This window comes from Chamaea fasciata, unplaced genomic scaffold, assembly GCF_029207755.1.
Source record: "Chamaea fasciata isolate MVZ Bird 193981 ecotype frontalis unplaced genomic scaffold, bChaFas1.0.hap1 SCAF_9, whole genome shotgun sequence".
NCBI classification, from domain to species: domain Eukaryota; kingdom Metazoa; phylum Chordata; class Aves; order Passeriformes; family Sylviidae; genus Chamaea; species Chamaea fasciata.
The window spans coordinates 32,190,581-32,212,670 of NW_027094094.1; the positions used below are offsets into that span (position 1 = coordinate 32,190,581).

The following is a 22,090-nucleotide window of genomic DNA, read 5'->3' on the forward strand; positions in this document are numbered from 1 at the left end:
ACCTTCGTTTCACACCCTGGCACACGGTATTTTCATATTTCACTGTCTTTTTTTTTTTGTACCATTTTGCCAGCCCTGAAGCACTCTTTAAAATACCCTGGAGAAATTCAGCCTAAATAGATCACTCACACAAGTTCACCAACCCAGTTTGCTTGTGGATTGAAGAAATCAAATTAATTGATTTAGAGACAACATAAGGGATTTTGAGAGGACGTTTAGCTGATGTCTAAGATGTCATTTTAATCCTCCTCACAGTTAATTCTTCGAGCACAGGGAGCCAGTAAAATTTGTGGTGCAGCCCTTACACAGAAAAACATCTCCACAGGCGTGCTAATCACGGAACTATTTTGCAAATTGCTCCTAATCTACGGTTGCTTGTCTCTGCTCTCTTCCTGCAGAGACAATAAAATCATCCAGCTAATGGCAATGTGAAAGGGAAGGAATGATCCTCATTTGGTTTAAGTAGACGGATCTGCACTAGGGAACCACTAAATAGTGCAGTGATGAACTCAGGAGACAGCCCAGAATCATCCCTTCCATCATTTGGGCTTGGAAAGCTGGTAGGAGACCTGCCAGCACATTGCAAACTCATTCCTAGTGTCCCAAAAAGGGAAAAAATTGTTACTACCATCAACAGCAACATAATTATGTGAATTAGTAGGATTTGTTCATGGGATTACTTTTTTTTTTTTAGTTCTTGCAGTATATCACGGTCACTTGAATACACCTGACCTCTGCAGCAGGAGACTCTTTCCCTGTTTCCAAAATAATCATTCCTCTTTCCAGACCTCCTCCCCCACCTCACTGTTGCTCATATCTCCAAAAAAAACATCTTCCAGGGCACATTCCTCTCCACAAACCTGGCCCCAGTGTTGCTGACTCTTCTCACCCCTGAGGGAGCCAAGTTCCCCAGAGACACGTGGAAATCTTGGCCCTACAAGGACGTTTGGACACTGAGAAGTGACTTGGTACCCATTGATATTTTCAACTGTCCCCAAAGGGTGAGATGCTCAGAATTCCCCAGATTCAGCCAAAAATACTTCAAAGAGAAAAAGCAAAGACTGGTTAATTCTAAGAAAGCAAGTTATGACTAGGTCAGGAAACATTAATAACACAAAACACACTGCAACTACTCACAGCTGAGGCCTTGTCAGGGTGGTCACAGCCAGACCCATCAAGATAAAAACGCAGGGTCAGATCATTTAGACATGTTAGGGATAAGGAATTCAGAGAATGACCAGAGTTACGGACTGCAATGGCATCAGAGAACTTTCCTGTTGCCCATCACCAACAGGAACCACGTCATATTGCTTATTATAGTGCTTAATTTTACCAATCAAACTGGTGTCTGGCATCTCATGAACCATTTTCCAGTGACCGGTACTTATTCTGGTTTGGCAGGAGGATGGGATGAAAGCTGAGGATTCCGTGACAGGCTTGATCTACAGGCTCCCGCTAAAGAGATGGAGACAGAAATGGTTCATCTTGACCTGTAGAGAATGTCAGAATTCCCACTGTACTTAAATCCATGACTTCACAGCCAAAAGCCTCCCTGTCAAGTTATCTCCTGATTCAGAACCGAGCCACAGCAGTTTAAACTTAGCTCTTCCCATTTTGCAAGTGCCTTGAAACAACAGGACCTCAGACATATCCCACCTTTTAACAGGCAATAGCTCAGACTCAGCCATTGCAAAGACAGAAATCGCAATAACTGCTCGAGAAAAAAAGGTCCCCATGGATCAGAGGGTTGAGAAACCATAATATTTCTGAGTTTTTAACATCAGAACAATCGCTACGAGGGTGAGACTTCACGAAGTGGAACATGAGTCCTGCAGAGCAGTGCTGTGATGGCCTGGGAAGGGAGAGAGACCAGGATGGCTGCCGGTGCTTCCCCGCAGATCCCAAAGGGAGGATGGGCAGAGCGGAGAGACAGAGTCATTTACAGCCTGCAGAGACTACAGCAAAGGAGCAGGGCACCAGCCCAGATCTGCTGGCTGCTCTTCCAGCCCCAGCAGGGTTAAGAGCATTAGTCCAGACTCAGGGGGAACACGATCCTGAGCTGGTGACTGAATGTCTCCTTTGTCGGCCGCCCTGCGTCACCACAGGCACGGAGCTCTCACTCCAAGGACACGTGGAGCACGGCCAACTGCACAGCTCCACAAGGATGCTCTGGTTCTCCTGGGCAGGGAGGCCAGGGGATGCTTCTCAGGACAGCTAAAAACAACCTGCTCCATGAAGCACCCCGAGAGCTCCCCTGAAGTGGGAAAACACACACCTGAACGCATTCTGCTCAGGTGGCAAATACCTCACAATGTGCCCAAGTAGTTTTCCCCAAGTTACTGCAACAGTTAAAAGATCTTCTGAGCATAAAAAATGTGCTGCTGGCACTTAAATTTATAAAGGAGGCTTCCTTGAGCTCTTAAAATATCGTTCCATCCACATGTGGGTCTCAGCTAAAGTGAAGATCTGCATGATAATTGTACTGATATCAGACCAGCAAACTTCCAGGCATGCAGCGCATGGGCAGCTATCCCATTTTAACCTTCGCAATTCACCTTCCTGCCCAGGAAAACTCCATCAAAGAAAGGCTGGAAAATGGGAAAAGGGAAAGTATGGACCCCCCCATGGCACCTCTGGGAAGGAGTCAGCACACCCAAGACACCCAGGGACGACTTTTTGCAGATTGCCTTTGGTGCTGCCAGCGCTCACTGAAAAGTGAGGGGTTTGCCTTCCACTATTACAACCCTCAAAGTCAGTCACCCCAAGCTTTAGAGTTTTTATTTCCTTTATAGACTCATACAACAGAAAAACCCCAAACGAGCAAAAACATAGAGAAGAAGCAAAAAAAAAAACCCCCACCACTACCCAAACCCTAACCCTCAAAGCTGCTGGGCTGTAGCAGTTAAATCAATGTTTAAGAGCAGCTAAACCGCCTGGTACCAGACAAGGCTCTGCCTGAGGCTCTGGCTACTTTCAGCTCCAGGAGCTTCCTAAGCAAGGATTTAGTAACCCTCTGGGAATCTCTCATCCCAAAAGCTGCTCAGCTCCTCCCTGCTCCCTGCAACTTGATGCCACTGAAACTCTTTGTTTGTCCACAAAACTCTCTGGCAAGGATTGGGACACATCCCTACAGAGAGGAGTGTACGTGCCACTGCCCACTCCTTGGGATTCTAGTTCCTGCCGCATCCCACATTTCCCAATCAGAGGGGTGAAAAGAAATCCTTGTTTCTCGGGGTTTGCTCTCTCACAGACACCAGGTTGGGAAAAACTCTTCCCCTCTGTAAAAACACGTAGGAGAGACTTTGGAACTTCTTTACTGTAAAAATAACAAACACCAGAAATGTGCATCTCCTCTGGAAGCAAAGCAGATTTTATCTCAGTGGTTCCTCCATGATTCCTGAGATTCCACACTACAATTTTCCAGCACATTTCTAGCTGCTCCTACTTACTTACCCAGCAGTATCCAGTGGAAATCTGGGGGAGAAAAATTGCCTGCAGACTGTTCCATAAATAAAAAATAATCTGGTTCTGGGTGCCAGTAATTTTTCATACAATAAACGGCTTGGAATGTGATATGCCAATCAAAATTAGCATTTAGATACGACACATTGCCCCACTCCATCCCACTCCTGGCCATCAACTCTGTTAGAAGTCCTTGTTCCCACTGCACTTTTCCCAATGGCTGCATTCCACTCCGGGGCTAAAGGTTGCCTGTAAGCACTTTAAACAGTATGTGAAACGCTTTGTTTATCCAAAAATATTTTAGCTCTGAGAAACGTTAAAGCAAGATGTAGATTTCGGCATTTGCATAGCAAAGAACTGCAACTCCTACAGATACTGCCAGAAACTTTTTTCCTTAAGGCTTTCCAGCTAGGAGAGAATATTTTGCTAAAGCAAAGTTACAAACAAGAAGTGTGATTTCTTAGTAATGAGCTGCAAAGGGTTGTTACAGCAAGGTTGAGGATGAAGCAAGGCTGTCATTTCTGTCTTGCTCACTTTTTTCAGAGCAGATAACTGACCAAGCAGTAGGAAAAACCGGAGGGTGCAGCAGGGAAACCCAAAACTTACGGGGTCTTCCCCAGCAAGCAGCTCCAGAAAACCACTATCAAAATAGAGGGAATTTCCCTGCAGCCTGGCTCACCATTTCCCTTGCAGGAATGAAATCCAGCCAGCCTGCAGATCACCTGCTGTCCTCCATTCTTAAAACAGTCATACCCACCTTAAAATACAACTTTGCCCCAAGCACTCAGCAAGGCTGTTGTTTAAGACAAGAGGAATCAACCCCAGTGGTCACCAGAGGCAAAAAGCACGACAGTCAAACAATCCCAATTCAGCTCATCCCAGTCATCCCAGAGGAACAGGACTGGAAAACAGGAATATTAAGAATGTTATGGCCTAAAAGCAACAAAGCAGCCGCTCGTTTTCCAGCTCAAAGCTCTTCCCATTTAAAGGCTGCTGAAGACACGATCCCTGTTTCAGCAGAGGAAATAAGATGTGCTGGACCCTGTTTCCAAGGCCAGGCTACTGAGCCTGGGGAATTCCTTTGGAGAGGGCAGGGGACGGTTATCTCCCACTCAAGTGGCTCTACTGGAGCAGTTATCAATTAGTGCATTGTGCTGTGCTGTCTCCTTATCCATCTCTACAGGCTCACTATCCCAGAGCTCCAGGTCCATGTTTCTCTTGGGATATGGTTGTGTTGTTTTCCCCTGCCAGGGAACTCCCAACCACCAGCTGGTTCTGCACCAGTTCCTTACATACATAAGGTGCCTAATTAATCAATGGACTTAATCTCTTTCTACTGCAAAAGTAGAATTAACCAAGTATAAACAGAAAAAAAAAAAACAAAACCACACGGACCTTCACTTACTCCCACTGTCTTCCAAGCTGGAATTTGCCTGGTGTGATTTTAAACCAGACTTTATTTCCCTTTTTTTTTTTCTTACACCTGGGAGAAAAGTAGTTACACCAAGCATGCTAAGTGCCAAAATTAGCTGGTTTGTCTAAATGCAACACATCAACCCAACTGCAGCACTTCCTGAGGTACAGACTACAAAATGAGTGAGTCAGAGATCCTCAAGGCTTAGTTTAAGGGAAGTTAAAAAAGGAGGGGAAAGAACCATCCTACACCTCTGAGAGCACTGGAGGGGCAGAAAGGCAGGCTTGTCATACACCAAAAGGCTCACACAGCACTGCCAGGTTTCACCAGGCCCCATCACCTTTAAAAAGGGGATTCCTCTCCCTCTTTGTACAAAGACAAACTTTCCAAAACTGTGGGGAGAGGATGCCTAATTCTGAAACACACTCATCATGCAAGAGGCACCAGAGCTGGGGCCTGCTGCCAGCTGAAACAGAGATTTCAGTCCTTGCTGCCAAAGCACAAAGAGCAACAGGCAAAGCTGCCCTGTACCAACGAATTTTATGTCAACACTAAAGGAGACAAAGAGGTTGGAATACAAAAGTGACCTTCAGGCCTCACTGTCCACTCCATTTCTTCTCCAAACACCAGTGAAATGACACAATTGTCCCAGTTAGTCCAATGAAGTCATCCGTCTACCACAGGCAGAGCAAAGCCCACTGCAGTGCCCTTTAAGTGGTTTCAATTGGTGACAAAGCACTTTATGGCCATCTCACCTGAGACCTTTCCAAGCCGCTGCAGAGCATGGCAGCACAGCAAATAAATCTGTTCCCTTCTCTTCGAGAGAAATGCAAGGGTTATCCTCACCTCAGGGAAACTGCAACAACCTTTCTGCCTCCTCCAAATCCTGGGGCTTTTTTTTTAAATTTGGGGTCTGGATCAAGAGCAGGCCAGAGAGCAGAGAAGCATTAGCTCAGTCCCAGTTGGGTGGTGACAGCTTGCACTGCTCAGCCCCAGCCGGAGTTCCCTGACCAGCAGAAAGTCTCTCAGCACAGGGCACACACACAGAGCAATGAAACCTGAAATCAGTGGTGCCGTCTCGGTTCCCACTCCTCTGCACAACACAATTTATTTTTAGGTCATAACTCCTGATGCAGGATGGAAAGGAAGGATGGGCACAGGCACAACAGCTGCAAGCTAACTTGGGAACACCAGGAATGAGACATTTCCACTTCATGTTTTGTTAATACAGCTACACCTTCACCTCACACGGAGCATTTCTGGAGCCAAGATTTGTACTGGCACACGGATGTCACCTTCTGATGTGGTTTGCCAGCAGGCACAACCTGCTTACAGAGCCTGTAACCATCCTCAAACCTGTGCCAGGGGAGGGTCAGGTTGGGCATCAGCAGGAATTTCTTCCTGGAAAGGGTGGGCAGGGGCTGCCCAGGGAGGTCACTCAGTGCTCTGGGCTGGTGACAAGGTGGGGATGGGGCAGAGCTTGGAATCCGTGGTCTGGGAGGTGTTTTCCAACCTAACTGCATCTGTGAGCCTCCTGAACTACAGCAAATGCCACTTTTCTGTCTCTTGCTTCACAGGGAAAGAACAGGATTGAACAAGCTGGGTCGGGTATGGGGGAGGAATATTGAGCAGGCAGCTCCTGAGTGGTGGCTGAGCAACAAAATCTCTGGTATGAGAACCCAGAACTCAGTGAAACTCCTTTCCAAGTTACTTGAACCAAAGGCAGTAACCAAACCCAGTACAGCACAGGTGTCGATCAGAGCAACAGAGCTCCACGGTGAGACCTGGGCAGCAAGTCCTGCACAAGGAAAGCAAAGCTAAGGGAAAATCAGCAAACTGCCCACTACCAAGCACACCTCCTCCCGAAGCAGCTCCTCTTGCTGGAGAGCCCATTCTCTCCTCAGACAGCAAGCAAGGAAGGGATGCACACCCAGGAGTGCCTTCACCAGCCTGAAGCTCTGCTGCAGCTCCCTCCTCCCCTATCTCACACCGAGACTTTTTATTTTTTAAACATATCAAGCACATCTCACAAACCTCTCGTAGCCACTTAAAGCCAGGGGTTAAGTGCAGCTGAAGTGAGGCAGCACTTCTCCTGTCACACTAAAATTGTCTTATGTGCTGCTTTTTGCCATCCTGTTGGTGGCACAGCCATGAGAGGGAAGCAGGAGGGAGCTGGAAGGCAGGATGTGCAGGTTTTGGCACAGGACACCAATCCACATTCACCCTCTGGGAGCACTGAATTCCAGGGGGAGCGTGCGGAGGGGACTCCTGCCCCCAAATTCCACAATCAGAGCCTGTTCCCTGGGTGTCCAGAGGCAGGAGACCTGTTCTCCATGTGCTGGGAGTGTTTTATTCCCTCGTGGATGTAAAACACAGCAGGTGAGCAGCAAAGCTCCTGCCAGGACATCCTCCTCAGGGAGGGACCACAGACCTCAAACTCCCGGCGGGGCTTTGCCCTCAGCTGCTCCACATATGAAATTCTGCAGGAACGTTTTTCTCCTGACACTGACTTGAGTCTCCTGGGAAAAGAGATTCTTCTGGCCACTGCAAAGAAAGAATAAACGAGCCACCTGCACACAAATGCACTGAGGGCAAGGAATTCAAGCTGGGTTTGCAGTTGACTCATTTGCTGCATGTAAAGTTATAACACTACTACACCTGTGACAATCAGGTGCGTGCTTAATTAGTCCAGAAAGTAGCTTTAAGAGTAGCAACTGCTCTGTGTTAACCACCCATACATCCCCAGACTGATGCAAAAGACCTCCCAATCTCAGGAAGAGATTTTAAACAGGCTTAACACCAACACTGACAAGTGGCAGACTTGCTAGAGCTGAGAGGTCATCCCTGAGGGAGAACAGCACAATGTGTCCACAAATAAACCAACTCAACAAAACAACTACAGCTGAGCCCTAAGGAAGCAAAATAAATCAAATAAATTGAAACTTCCAGCTACAGAAGTTATGTCAACTTCCAGAGGTTCCCATAGTTCGCAGCAGAAATTTGTTTCACGTGCTGAAAGTTTTTTACCCTCTGTCTTGGCCTCAAAGCCATTAACTTGGAGCAGGAATTTAACTTGGAAAAGGTATTTTCTGGACAACACATCCCTGCTAGCCTACAGTAACCGCTTTTTAATCATGCTTCTTCCAGGTATTGCAACAATCCTGTGAACAAATGGTAAGGGACGGTCATTTCCCAAACTTTGACGGGTATACAGGCAGAAATTCCATATAAAAAAAGATATCCTTTCAGAGTTAGCTTTGGAGAGCACCCTGTCAGCTAAGGCTCTGCCTTCTTCATGGAAAAAGCCCTTTGGGACAGGCAAACCTGTCCATGCATTCTCAGCATGTGATCTGGCACCTGGCAATGTCCTACTGGCTATTCTGCAGCGGGCTCTTGGCCGGAATCCCACGGCTTTCCTGGAATTCCACGGCTTTCCTGGAATTGCAGAGCTTTCCCCCTCCCCACCCCCAGAAGCAACAGCTCAGTCCTGAGAACTGCAATTAGGGAACACCCACCTTCACTTTGAACAGGATCAGATTGCGGTTGACCTCTGACCCCCTCAGCATCCCACCACCCCACCCCAAGGCTTTCACACTTGGTTATGCAGGGTTTTTCTTATTTCAGCAGGAGCTGCCTTCCCCTCTTCCTCCTGAACACTTCTGTGGTAAACTCTGACACCCAGATACCAAACTGTGGCTTTTGAAAGACACACAAGTTCCCTGAAGAAACCAAAATGCTGGATTGGAATGGGGCGGGGAGGGAATTCCCTGCTGTGGCCTGCTCCCTTTTTGATATACCAAGCTGGGAGTCTGAAGGCTGCACTTGCACAGATGTGAGGGATTAATGATCCTTCCAAACAAGTTTGTGAACAGGAAAAACATAACTGGCTTTTGCACTACTTCCCTTTTTGAGAGGCCACTTCCTGCACAGCATCCTTCGCTCAAGTTTTCCATCAGCTTTGTAAACGCCAAACAGCCTCTTCCAGCTTCCAACGGTTCATCAGATGATTTATGAAAGGTGCAAAACCACTACATGGGCAGGAAAGAGAAAAACTGAGCTCCACAAATGTGTCTGCAAATTTGACCTGAACAAAGCAACATATTTTCGCTAAAAATTAACAGAAAACAGGGTGGAAAATTGAGCTAAATCTTCCATAAAATGGGAAAGTGCCGCTGGGGCTGCAGACAAATCCTGCGCTCAGAAGCAAGGAGTCACTATCAGCAGGAAAGACCTTCCCTGGAATGCACAGATGCCTTGTTCAAAAGGGATAACAGGAACATAACACCAAGAGGAGCACTGCATTAAAACACCAAAGTCATGAAAATAAACAAACCCGTTGGAAAACGGTTGTTTGTCCCTATTTCTGTGGAACAGCCCAAATCAGGGATTGTCTGCTTTCAGTTCCCAATGTAAGCAAGAAATTTAAGCTCCCTCATCCTCAGGAATATCAGCAGTACAAGATATTCCATTCCTCAGCAAAAGAAACTTTTCTGTTGCAGATTTGAAGAGCCAGTTGGCCTCAGATCCGGAAAAAAACGTGGTCTCTGGATCCACCTCCCCAAAACTGGACACACCTCAGGATCAGGAATCTGCTCCATCCCTCTCAGAGTCATCTGCAATGTCTTGGGGCTCAGGCCAAGCAATTAATTCCTCCTAATTTGCTGAAATGGGACAACCCCTAGCTGGAATTACAGCCAGCTCCCCCTCCCTGCCCTGCCCTGCCCTTGGAGGGATGCTGATCCCTGACTCCAGCTTCAGGCACGTCTGCTGGGAAGAGCAGACCTTGGAAATGGGATCCTGGCTGCACTTCTGGATGTAAACAGGGAAGGTCACAGGGACCCGGCACAGTGACACCTGTGACCTGGGTGGGAGCAGCACTGGGACGCCTCCAGTTGGATCCTGGCTCATCACAGCCAGCTTGGGGAGAAGCCAGACACGTCCCCTGACAACCAGCAGGATGAGGATCCTCCCTCCCCTCCCTTGCAGATCTGCTCAGTGTTTTGGTTCTTAAACAAAGGGGAAGGGAGTGTAGCAAAGCATCCCCCCAATCCCACAACCCCACACTAGGAAGAGTGTCCTAGTCCCCACAATCCTAAACTTGGAGGGGTGTCCCAACCCTCACAACCCACATTTGGAGGGGTGTCCCAATCCTCACAATCCTAAACCTTGAGGGGTGCCCCAATCCCCACAATGCACACTTGGAGGGATAACCCAGTTTCCCTTGGCAGAGTGTCCCAATGCCCATAATCCTGCACTTGGAAGGATGTCCCAGCCTTCACAATCCTGCATTTTTGTGGGGTGTCCCAGTGCCCACAGTCCTGCACTTGAAGGGATGTCCCTGTCCCTCACAACCCTGTACTTGGAAGTTTGCTCAAGAGCCTGACAGGGGCAAGGATGAAAAACAACCCAGATGACACAACCCAACTGCAGAAAGGGGAGCCGAAGTCCCAAAAGTAGGAGAAGGTTCTGCCCTCGTCAGATACAGCCACAGATCTTCCTACACAGGATTCAAGATGGACTGACACACGTTGCAAAAGCAGTTTAATTAAGGAAAAAAATAAAATATTCTCCATAAACTGTAATACAAAAGAAAAATCAACACAGCCCCTAAATTTCTGATGCTGACCTTATCAAGCCAGGCTTTGTTTATTCTTCAGCACATTAAAAATCCAGTTTATGCTTCAATGACTGAATCACCAGTTGTTACAAACTATCTACATCACATCCCCTCCCTGAAGTTTCTAGGAAATCCATTGCATCTGCACATGACAGGAGAATGCAAGTTTGACAACGCTGGCCAGAACAATATTCCTGCATTTTGAGCACAGGGAACAGCACACACCAACAGGGTGGCTGACCTGGTGCTGAAATGCCAAATTCCCCTCCCCTCTCACCTTACCAAAAACCCCAAATGCAGCACTGGGCTCCCAAAGCAAGGCAGGACTTGGGGCCCACAGGACAGGGCAGGGGCTGTGGAGATGGGAAGGGACAAGGGAGGTGGGAATGGACACGAGGAGGTGGGAGTGGACACGAGGACGTGGCAGTGGACACAGAGGAACAGTGAGGAGACCAGCCGAGGAAAGCCACAAGGACTGCGCCCAGAGGAGATTTCAAAGTGTCTGATTTTAGCTGCATTTCTGAGCCTTGTGCACACACCTTCCTAATTCCGGTGACAAGAGGCAGCACCAAAGGAGGCAAATTGAACTTGGGAATATTTGCAAAGTCACGCTGAGAATACTTCTATTAAACGTTGTGCTTAAAACCGTGTCGCTTTGCTGCACATCAATACTTACACGGAGGAATTATTTAAGTACACAGCTCTGTAAGCACCTAAAGAAGTGTCCAGATAAGGAATAGCTCTGCTCCTTCTCCTTCTCTTCCCACTTGTCTGAGGCACTGCAGGAACGGTGCTGCCCTCACCCTGCCACTGTAAATCACAGCAATAAAAACTCCAATTAAAACCAGAAAGGTACTTTGCTCGAGACAGTCGGGCAGGACAATCTGTCTTCTAAGGGCCTGACTTGAACACTTCATTTTTAAAAAGCAGAGCCCAAATAAAATAAGTAGGTTATTAAGCACCCAGCAGTCACTTCACATAAATGTCCATGGAGTAATTCACTGCTTTTATGAAAAAGGAAATGTTTTTAAAGCAGACTGGGAAAGGAAACAAATCCTCAGAACCAGAAGATAATACTGCCTCCAGAGAAGCCACTACAGAAACCATTCCTCTTTTTATTTTAATTCTTCACCAACTTTTAAGGTTATAAAGACAGCAGGATGAGCATGTTCAGCTCTCCAAATTCTTCAAGTTTCCCTTTGCAATGTCTGTGGAAATAAACAGACTTTTCCTCCCTTCCAGCGGAAGTTTGTGGGGCCTCTTCCATGACCATCAACAGCACAAAGACAAAAGGGTGCAAGAACTCTGCACCACCATTTCCAACAGTGAGCAGCACTAACTGAACAGGGAACAGTCTGGTACACAAATGTTACAGTGGAATACACCCCACAGGCTGCGCTGGGCTCTACCCCAGCTATCCTAATTCAGGACAGGACCGGGAAGCAAGCAAGTCTGAGCATTTCCAGCTGTCTGCACACACCCTGTCACTGCACTGCACTATTCACCACCAGCAAGTCTCCTCCAGTTATTTCCAAAAGCAATACCCACTCCTGCTCAGTCTACTGCAGACCCTCAGCTGCCTCTCCTTTTTAAATAAAAATAAAACTCAGCGATACTTCAATCCCAAACGCAAAGTTTGTTGACACAGCTGACAGAGTCACTGCAGAAGGCACTCCACTTCAGGGGTGCAGAAAACGTCATTAATGCTTTGCATGACCCAGACCTGAGAGAAGCCCATTCCCGGTATTCCCTGTGCTGCTGTTTCCCTCAGTGTTTTCATTTCCCTCTTGGTAAGGCCCAGCCTGCCAGGCAAACCACAGAGCATGTCTCCAAAACCTCATGAACACCCTTTAACGCAGGAAACCGGCACTAGGAAGACAAAGGTGAAGGAAGAAAGAACAGCTCTTTGACAACCATGAATTAAAACAGCCCAGAAAGCTCACTTTGAACAGATGTACCCCAGCCTTGGGTTTCTCTGGGGATGAAATCTGAAGGTGAAAGCGGAGATTCAGTGATAGGGATCAGAGGTTACAGCTCTGAGGTGTTCCCTCCTCCTCTGGGTGCCAGGTGTGAAGCCTCTGCCTGCCACAAGCCACCCTGCCACCACAACCACTCCCTCATGGAGGAACACACCAGTGACAGCCAGCCTGGGAAATTCAACGAGCTCTTCTCCTCCAGGGAGCACAGAATCGTGGAGTGGTTCCATCCTGGGTTGGAAGGGACCTTCAGGCTCATCTCTGATGAGTTCTGCACACGCGGTGAGCCCAGAATTTGGAAGCTGCACCTTGCAAAGGCTGGGAGCTCCGTGTCCCCACAGCTGCCTGTGCCAGGAACACGTGTCCAAGACCTCTCTGCAAGGTGCCAGGGTCTCTCTGCACCAATACAAAGCTCCTGCCCCATAACACTCGTGCTGAAAAGTGCAGCGAGACAGAGGCAGGCAAAGCTTTATCCACATCACAATTTCTGGGAAGCTCAGAGCAGAAGGGCCAAGTGCTCCCTGGGTTATTATCCCATGCCTGGGTTATTATCCAATCTTCAAATAAACACAAGTCATTAATTCATTAGCATGACATCACATCCTGCAGGCTGAATTTCAACACATGGCCATGACAGTGGAACCATGTGAAGAAATACAGCATTCCTTAGGATTTCGAGTCTGTTTTCCAACCTTTTACCTTGGAAAGACCTAAATGGATCTCCTGGACGTGGAAAAAAGATCCCCAGGGAGTCAACAAACAAAATGCAAAACAAGCTATGAAGTCAACCAGCATTCTGTAGAGTGGACAATTATTTTAAATATTTGCTCAATATCCAGCTACAAATAGGCAGCCTCAAAGCACAACTACAATGTGAGGGGGGTTACAAAGTTAAGAGGTTAAAGAAGATTGTTTGCATTAAGTACAATATTAGCAAAGGAGAAAGGTCTAACAGGAAGAATCATAAAAGGATTTTAGACTGGCAGCCACTCAATGAAGTGGCCAAGGAAAGTTCCCTGTAGACAATTATAAATGATGCTGCTCAATTCACTTGTGCCCTGATGGCCCATGAGTTAAGGAGCAGCAGTCAAAAATTAAGATAGTGAAGGAGTAGTTCATTGAGAACATCAACTCAGCTGGCCAGGCACGGAGAAGAAAACAGCTAATGGGCTTTAATGCATCAGTCTGGGGCACCAGTATCCAATATCATCCCGGCTCCTCCCTCTCCTCCCTTGGCACTGAATCAAGTTTGCAGGGCATCTCCCCACACTAGGTGGGAACCCCTCTCCTCAAAGCAGCCCATCTCCTTCCTTGGACATTCACAAACACCAACAGGACCCTGAAAAACCTGACATTTTTGGGGGGTTAGTCCTGCTCAGAGGAGGAAGTAATTTAGATTTGCCTGTGATTGTCATCTCCACAAGAGTTCTCCCAGCCACTTACACTTCCTGAAGCCGTGGCTGAACTCTGGCATTGTCTCTCAAAAACACTGTAATTCTTGGATACAAGACACGTGGCTGGATGGGGCTGCGTCTTCTCAGCACAGACACTCATCTTCTTGCAAGGAAAAGAATTCTGAACAAACCATCAGAACTCAAATAATCCCCTTCTGATAAAAGTGCTTAGGGCCCTGTTTTTGTGTTTAAAACGGCCTTTGATAACCCATCTATTTATGTTTTGAAAGGGAGAAAAAATGAATTAGGACATTGCACAGGCACAAAAACAAAGGCAATATCTGACAAAGAGTTTTGTTAATTTGTGGGTAATTGCTCATAACTGCAAAATAAGGTTTTTGCAGTGTTTTATGGAGAGTAGATAAGAACCCCCAGCCCATTAGGGAGTACTGCTTTTGGCAAAGGCGAGCTTCTCCCAGGGTGGAGAGCCTCCATAAAACCACGATTCCATTAAATACGGATCCTGACATCCCAAAAGTACCCGGGGAATGGGAACAACATGTTCTGTCGAGTCATTTAGCAGGGATCTTCACATGCTCCCACTCACCCTTTTCTGTCCACTCTTGCCTTGCTCACAGCTCTGCTTTGGACATCACCTCCGCCCCACTGCCTCTACTGAGCACCCCAAGCTTCAGCGCTTTGGAACACGGGTGTTCCTCTCCCTTCCTGTAAGTCTGGTTTACTTTCTTATTCCACTGAGAATGTATTCCCCACACAGCCAACATCCACGGGCCACTGGCACCCCCTGGAAGGGGCAAAGCTCACCCTGAGCTCCCCAGTCACCCACAAGTGCTGGATTTCCCCTCCCACGTAAAGCAAGTGGGTTTTGAGCCCTGATGCATCACAGAATCCCAGAATGGTTTGGGTTGTGTAATGTATGTTACAAAATAATTCGTGCAAAAGAATGAAAACTACAGCATTCGTATAACCCAAGCCAGTGACGGGGAAAAAAAAAAAAGCAGTTTGCATCAGGTGATTAGGGAAGAGAAATGCAGACACCAAGCAAGGATAACCGGTCTCCAAAAAAATGATGATTCCAAAGGATTTCTTCGTCTGACAAGGTCCCAGCGATATGCATTCGATATGCACCGAAGATAAGACAATATTCGTGGCCAAAGATGTTTATTCCCAAACAGAATTCCAATAAGGAAATTAATTATTCACCCATTCTGGGAAACTATTCGTCAGAACGGCAGCAAGGAAAAAAAAATACATGAATATGCTAAAAGGATAAGATCAACAGAGGAGCGAGAAGACCTCCCCCCCAACTCAGCTGAAAAAAAGGTATAAAACCAGACCCTGGGAAAACAGGAGTGTGAACCACGGGGACTTGGAGCGATAAGAGTTCAAATCTGGTTCACCCCGTGTCGATCGCCTGGCTCGGCACTGCGCTGCTTGTGGCTTTTCCTAAAACTTACACTTTGAGTATTTAATAAATTCTCCTTAATTATTAAATTGGCTAATTCGTTTATAACAGTTGGAAGGGACCTTAAAACTCAACCCTGCAACGGGCAGGGAACACCTTCCACTGTCCCAGGTTGCTCCAAGCTCTGTCCAACCTGGACACTCGCAGGGATCCAGGGGCAGCCATGGTTTTTATGGAGGAGAAGACCCTGGAGTGCTCCCTCAGAGGAGGCTCTGGGAGCAGCTCACCACTGGCATGGCCAAGCAGGAACTCCGGCAGCAATCCCTTTCAAGGCACTTTCAAGATCTTTTTCATCATCCTAACAGCAGAGCCATTTTTAAGCCGTTCAAACAGCTTTAAATTAACTTCCCTGACCAAGTTTTCCAGAGCAAAATAACCTGGCTATGTAAAAATCCATGCCGGGACACAGAGAAGACAAAGAGCAGACCTGAGAGCGCATGAGACGCTCGATTTAGATGGAGCTGTTTCATTACTATGTAGATTCAAAGCTATTCCTGCAGTTACTGAAGCACTACCCCAGCCCTCCTAGCAAGCAAAAATCCATTTTGTGTACAAATAGGGCTTTTACAGCTTTGGCACAGTGCTCGACTGCAGAGTCAAACTTTTCAATGCCTGATAAGATTTTACTTGAAAGTGGCAGGAGAGCTCATGCCAGGAGCCCGTATGAAATGCCAGCTCAGTGGCAGAAGGTCAAAGCCTGGTATCAGGAGATTTAGTGGAAGTGTTTCCAGACAAACTTCTTAAAAGCGCTGTGCTATCTAGGGAGGCACAGATTTACACGGCTTGGAAAGCCAAGGACCAATCTTTATGACTCTTTCCCAATCGAGGGTAACTTCTTTAACACTTTACCTCACAGAAAGCACAGCAGTAGGGTCTCCTTTTCTGTCGCTGTCCAATCCTTGGGTATTTGGCTGAAGTTAAGAACAAAGAAGTGTTTAACGCCACAGTTTTTGTTTTACGAAAAAAGAGCAAATGAAAACAACAATAACGACAAGAAAAAAACAGAAAAAAAATCAACCAAATAAAAAACACCCTTAACGACCACCCTACCCCCAGCCCCTCCCAGAACAACAAACCCTCAGGTGCAGAAGTTGCTAACGTCCTGAATAAAAACCCCAGAAGACAGACACAGACCACTGAGTTTAAAGACCAACAGCCCAAACAACTAACCCCTCCCCAGCAGTGCCTAAAACTATGGCTGGAGAAGCAGAAATTTAAACTGAACTGAAAGGCTCTGTAATCTTTACCATTTTTACAGAAGTATTAAGGGTTAAGTCGGTGTCAACAAGGACCCTGAGCAGACGTCAAGCAGTAAGACTTTCAACATAGTGGATTTTGCCAGCTGTCACCACGTTGGGACTATAAAACCCCATCAAACCCTGATCTGTCTGCTCAGGGTCTCCTCTTCCATCTACACAAATGCACTGTTGGATTCACTCACAACAGTGGATCTGCAAGAGCTCCTCCACCTTCCCATTAAAGCATTCCAATTGGCTGACTCTGCCATTTTAACAAAATCAAGTATAAGACTTTAAATTCAATTAGCACAAATCTCAGCGCTCCCAACATTAAATTTGCAAGTGACATTTAGTGGCATTCAACACACACGGAGCTAAGCTAATACACTAATGGACCAGCAAGGGAAATTGTAAAACACTCCCAATTGCAATGCTCTTTTTTAGCAAAGGAAATTCAAGGAGCAGGCTGCAGTGGACAGGAGGAGATGACAGCTATTAAAAATCCTTCTTAAGCCAAGGCTGCAAAAGCTCTCCTCTCCAGATCCACCTGCTCAGAAAGGGGCAATTTTAAGGCTCTTTCAGTCCTTAAGACAGGATTCACCCTGGCTTTACTTCTGTTTCTTCCTACTTTTTCTGATGAAGGCTTAGACCATGCAGCCCCACTGTGTGTTGTTCCCCAGACACAGAGAGCAGGGATAAAATTCCCAAGCCTTGTCCCACACAGCTGATAAGGATGTGACAGTGCCCACAGCAGCCCAAAAAGCCAGCCCAGCAAAGCCACCTGAGGAATTCTGCTACCACACCTGTGCCTCACCCAGCTTGCTCAGGAAGCTGCCAGTTTTCTGCTGCCAGTTTTCTGCACTAGAAAAAACCCAAAGCTACTGGACTTCAGAGATTCCTTGAAGTCTTTTTGTTTCGTTTTGTTGTTTGTTTTTTTTGTTTGTTTGTTTATACCCCAACCGGCAATATGCTTTGCCTCAATTCCATTTAAACAGAAAAAGCTTCCTTCAAGCAGTTTCAAAACCAGAGAGAAAGAAGGCAGACCAGGCTGGGAAAGTCGGGGAGAAAAAACATGTTAGAGTCATGGCTCTAAGCAGAGGGAGATTTATTTAGTTGTGCACTTAAATCTAAGCAAATTAGGACAGGCAAAACCTACGGAAGATGCTTTCCCAATAAGGATTTATGAGTGGTTTTCTTTGATTATGGATGTGTAATTGGACAGCAGAGCGGGCTGCAGCAGCACACAAAGGAAACATCAACAGGACATCTGTCCCACTCTAGATTTGCTCCCCTGATTTTGATGAGTCAACTGTAAAGCCCAGCGACAGCAGTAACTGCATTTCTTTAAGAAACCTGTTAGAGTCTCCAAAATTAAGTTTTCTTTTATCTTTCCAGCTCTTCATCAAGTACTATCAAAACAAAGCTCATGGGTTACTTTCAAGAACTTTGGGGGTTTTTCTCCGCTCAACTACAACACCGTGTTTGATAAGACCAGAAACAATACAAATATCTTAGAGATGTTTAAATCACAGAATCCCAGAACGGTTTGGGCTGGAAGCCACCTCAAAGAGCATCTCTTTCCACCCCACTGCCATGGGCAGAGACACTTTTCACCAAGCCCCACTACACAGTTACACCTGGCAGCTTATTAGGATGGATGCTCTTTTGATCCATGAAAAGCCAAAGTAACCTGCACCAAACACTGCCTCAGCTAGGCAGGTATTCAAAATAATAAAATATGACTGGGATGAAATCATCCCAAAAAGCTGGTAACTTTCACAGGTTCCTCAGTCTTCTGCATTTCCCCCAGCATTTTGGGGAAGGAGGCTGGGGGGACAGGACTTGACAGTTAATGATGTCACACCACACACTTTGGGAATTCAAGCTGTATTAAAAGCTGGAGATTCCACGCAGAACACCGCTCTCCAAAGGGCTCCTGCCCCTCTCCATGTGCTGGTGCTCTGGGCCCAAAAAGCCTCCAATGACACCAAAATCCTTTGGAAAGCACTGACAGCATGTGGGAGCTCAGTTCGTGACCATTAGTTCCAAGAAACCTCTACAAAACCCTGGTTTTTGAGCTCATTTTCAGCTCACCTCTACTTCAGAGCACTTTTCTCCCTGTACAGTTGGGTTTGATGTGCTGCACTTGAATCATGATTGAAATAGCATTCGGGTGCTCTGCTCCACTTCAGCAAAGAACAGCCTGGCCCTACCTGGCTGGGCAGCCTTAGAAATCCTTCCTGCCCTGCACAAATCCCTGCAAACCACCCCAGGAAACAGGGACCTGGGGTGTGTGCACCACTCCTTCATTTTTTTGATGATGCTATATGGATTTATACTATTACTCAAACAGGCCCTTTCCCCAACAAGGGTCTGGATTATTTTTGAGCCGTTTTTTGTTTTTTTCACAGGATGTCCTGCTGCCCCAATTAAAAAGCCTTTAATTCCGCAACCATTCCTTACGGCCAGGCTGAAATTGCTTTTAAACCTGAGCAAGTCCCAGGCCACCCATATTTAGTGCACCAATTAACCAACGCTGAGCGGTGCAGAGAGGCAGCAACCAGAAGAAGGAAGAATTTCTAAGTCACCATCACCCACAGTGCATGGCTCCAGTTCAAGGGAACTCAAGAATTATATAATTAAAAGCAGCACCTATTCAAGCTTGATGAGGATTGAGAGAAACAATGAGATCCATAGAAAACAACAAACCACTGTCTTTGAACCATTAACTCTGAGCAGTCAAATAACATCCATAAGACCTCCAAGTCCTGAAAATCATCCACCTACTTGGATTTATTGAATTTGTAAATGTCACATTGGAAGCTAATTAACATGAGAGACGCTATTCCCAGGTTGATAATGTGGAAGGAGCAAGAAGCGTAATAATTTGGGAATCACCATTTGTTGCACAGATCACAAACACAGTTTAAAGGCATCTGAGCTGAATTTAGTTCTGCTGCACGTGCCCAAAAACTCAGAAAAATCACAGCAATCTCTCTGGATTTAGAGGGGGTTTGTCACCCATATCGTAAAAGCAGCCTTTACCTTTTGTCTGCCACCAACCAGGGGGACTGCCCTCTCTTTCCAAACTCTGAACAACATCACAAAGCTGGAGCAATTTTAACATCCACAAAATACTACCCAAAACAAACCAGAATGCAACTCCAATACAACATCCACTCCCCAAAAGAACACGGCCGAGCCCAAACCCACGACAGCACCACTTCCACTGACTCCAGCCAGGTGTTCTGTACTGGTTCCGTGTTTCGCACTGGCTCACAGCTGGGCATGGAAGCCAACAAGAAAGCATTTTCAGCCACATGGACCCGGGAGAAGGGAGTCTGAAGGCATCGCTGCAAAGCCTGCCGTCACGCCAGGATGCACCATCAGCCAAAGTGACACGAGGACGTTCATCGACATCCCGGTGCTGCTCTGCGAGGAGAGGCTGCCTGCATCAGCAAGCCTCAGCAGCACCATGTCAATATGGCAGAGCTCCCGTTTTTTACAAATAATAATCTTTTTCTCTCTCTTCCCATCCTCTCTCCGTGTATTTATGGTGCCTTGAAGGCACCGAGGGCACTCTTTAATGAGGTTTTCACACAAGACAGAATAAATTAGAAAGCTTGATCAAAACAGGGCCTCCAGGAGGAACACGGTACAAAGACAGCCCCACGCTTTACACACCCTGAAAAATCCAAATATTGCAGCCGGGCAATCAGCAAGCCATTCCACGAGCAAACAGGGAGCACACCCTCCTGCCACGGCGCCCGTGATGGCGAGGTCTCTCCTTTCCACCCCCATTCTGCCCCCCAAGAGGGGGACAAAGCCATCACCCCCCTGCCACCCCACAAACCTCAGCAGTAACGAGGCAGCACAGCCCCAACATCACCACTACGGCATGGGATGGGATGGGATGGGATGGGATGGGATGGGATGGGATGGGATGGGATGGGATGGGATGGGATGGGATGGGATGGGATGGGATGGGATGGGATGGGATGGATCTGCTCCCACTCACAGGAGATTCCTCCAGCTTCCTTTGGAGCAGGGAGCATCCTGCCTTCGCATCCCAGCAAGGGGGCACTGGAGCCCCCGGGCTGAGGGGATCGGGCTCACCCCCACACTGCCAGCCGAGCTAAGGGGACCAGATGTCCCCACAGAGCCTCTGGGGCGGGGAGGACCGGACCCGCCACTCCAGCAGCCTGGGGAGAAGGGGACAGACCCGAGCAGGCGGAGGGGGACAGAGTGTCTCCTGGGTCCTGGGGCTGAGGGGGCTGCAGCCCTCCGGCCGGGGCTCCGGCGCTCCCCCAGAGCCACCTGCAGCCCCCGAGCTGGGGCTCCCAGCGCTGCCCCGGCACGCCGGGCTGCAGCCCCCCGGACTGGGGAGGCAGAGCTGCCCCGGGCACAGCACCGAGCTCCCGTGGGCTCCCACGGCCGCAGCCCCCGAGCTGGGGCTCCCAGAGCTCGGCGGGGCTGAGCCGGCCGCGCCTTCCCGGAGCGCCCGGGGCCGAGGGGCCCGGATCCGCCCGTGCTGCGGGACGAAGCGCTGTCAGACCCCCGAGCCGAGCAGCCCGAAGCCCCCCTGGAGCCTCCGCTGCTGCGGGGGCCGGAGCTCCCCTCGCATCCCCCGGGGCTGCGGGGGCCGCCGCCGGGATGAGGAGCCGGAACCCCCGGGGGCGCGTCCCTGCCGGGGCGGCGGCGGCCGCGTCCCCGCTGTCACCGCCGCCGTCCCGTCCCGCCGCCACCCCCGGGCCTGCGCTGAGCCGGAGGCCGCTGGGTCGCCGCTCACTCACCGTGCGGAGCCGCGGCTCGGTGCGAGCCGGGCGGGTGCGGCCGGCGGGCGGGTCCCCGGGAGGTGCGGCGGCTCCAGCCCGCTGCCCGTGTCCCGTTTCCAGTACCCCGCTCCCGTGTCCCGTGTCCCGTGCGGCGGCCGCGGGCGGGGCGGGGGCACCGCGCGCCACGTGACCGCCGTGTCATCCCGGCCGCCATCTTGTGCCCGACCCTCCCTGCCGGGGGGCTTTGTGCCTCGGCGTTCCCGTTCCCATCGCTCTTCCCATTCCCGGAGGGATCCACCGGCCCCCGCTGTCAGCACGGCCTGGGGCGCGCAGGGGCAGCTCGCTGCTCGCCGTGCTTTACAGAATCCCAGGATCACTGAGGCTGGAAAAGCCTCCGAGTTCAAGCTGTGCCCGATGCCCACCTTGTCCCCAGCCCAGAGCACTGAGTGCCACCTCCAGCCCTTCCTTGGACACCTCCAGCCATGGGCACTCCAAACCTCCCTGGGCAGCCCCTGCCGAGGCCTCAGCACCCTTTCCATGCAGAAATTCCTGCTGCTGTCCAAGCTGAGCCTCCCCTGGCACAGCTTGAGGCCGTTTCCCCTTGTCCTGTCCCTGTTCCCTGGGAGCAGAGCCCGATCCCCCCGGCTGTCCCCTCCTGTCAGGAGTTGTGCAGAGCCACAAGGTCCCCCCTGAGCCTCCTTTTCTCCAGGCTCAGCCCCTTGCCCAGC

The 22,090-nt window shown here is 48.7% G+C and overlaps 1 protein-coding gene across 1 annotated transcript in view; it reads right to left on the bottom strand.

Annotated features, from left to right (window-relative positions):
• Positions 1–21,502, bottom strand: part of SGMS1 (sphingomyelin synthase 1) — an 87,005-nt gene extending 65,503 nt beyond the window's left edge. Inside the window, exon 1 of the mRNA XM_066191721.1 lies at positions 21,381–21,502. The gene's annotated coding sequence lies outside the window, so the exon portion shown is untranslated. The remainder of the gene's footprint in view (positions 1–21,380) is intronic.
• Between the last annotated feature and the right edge of the window lie 588 nt (positions 21,503–22,090).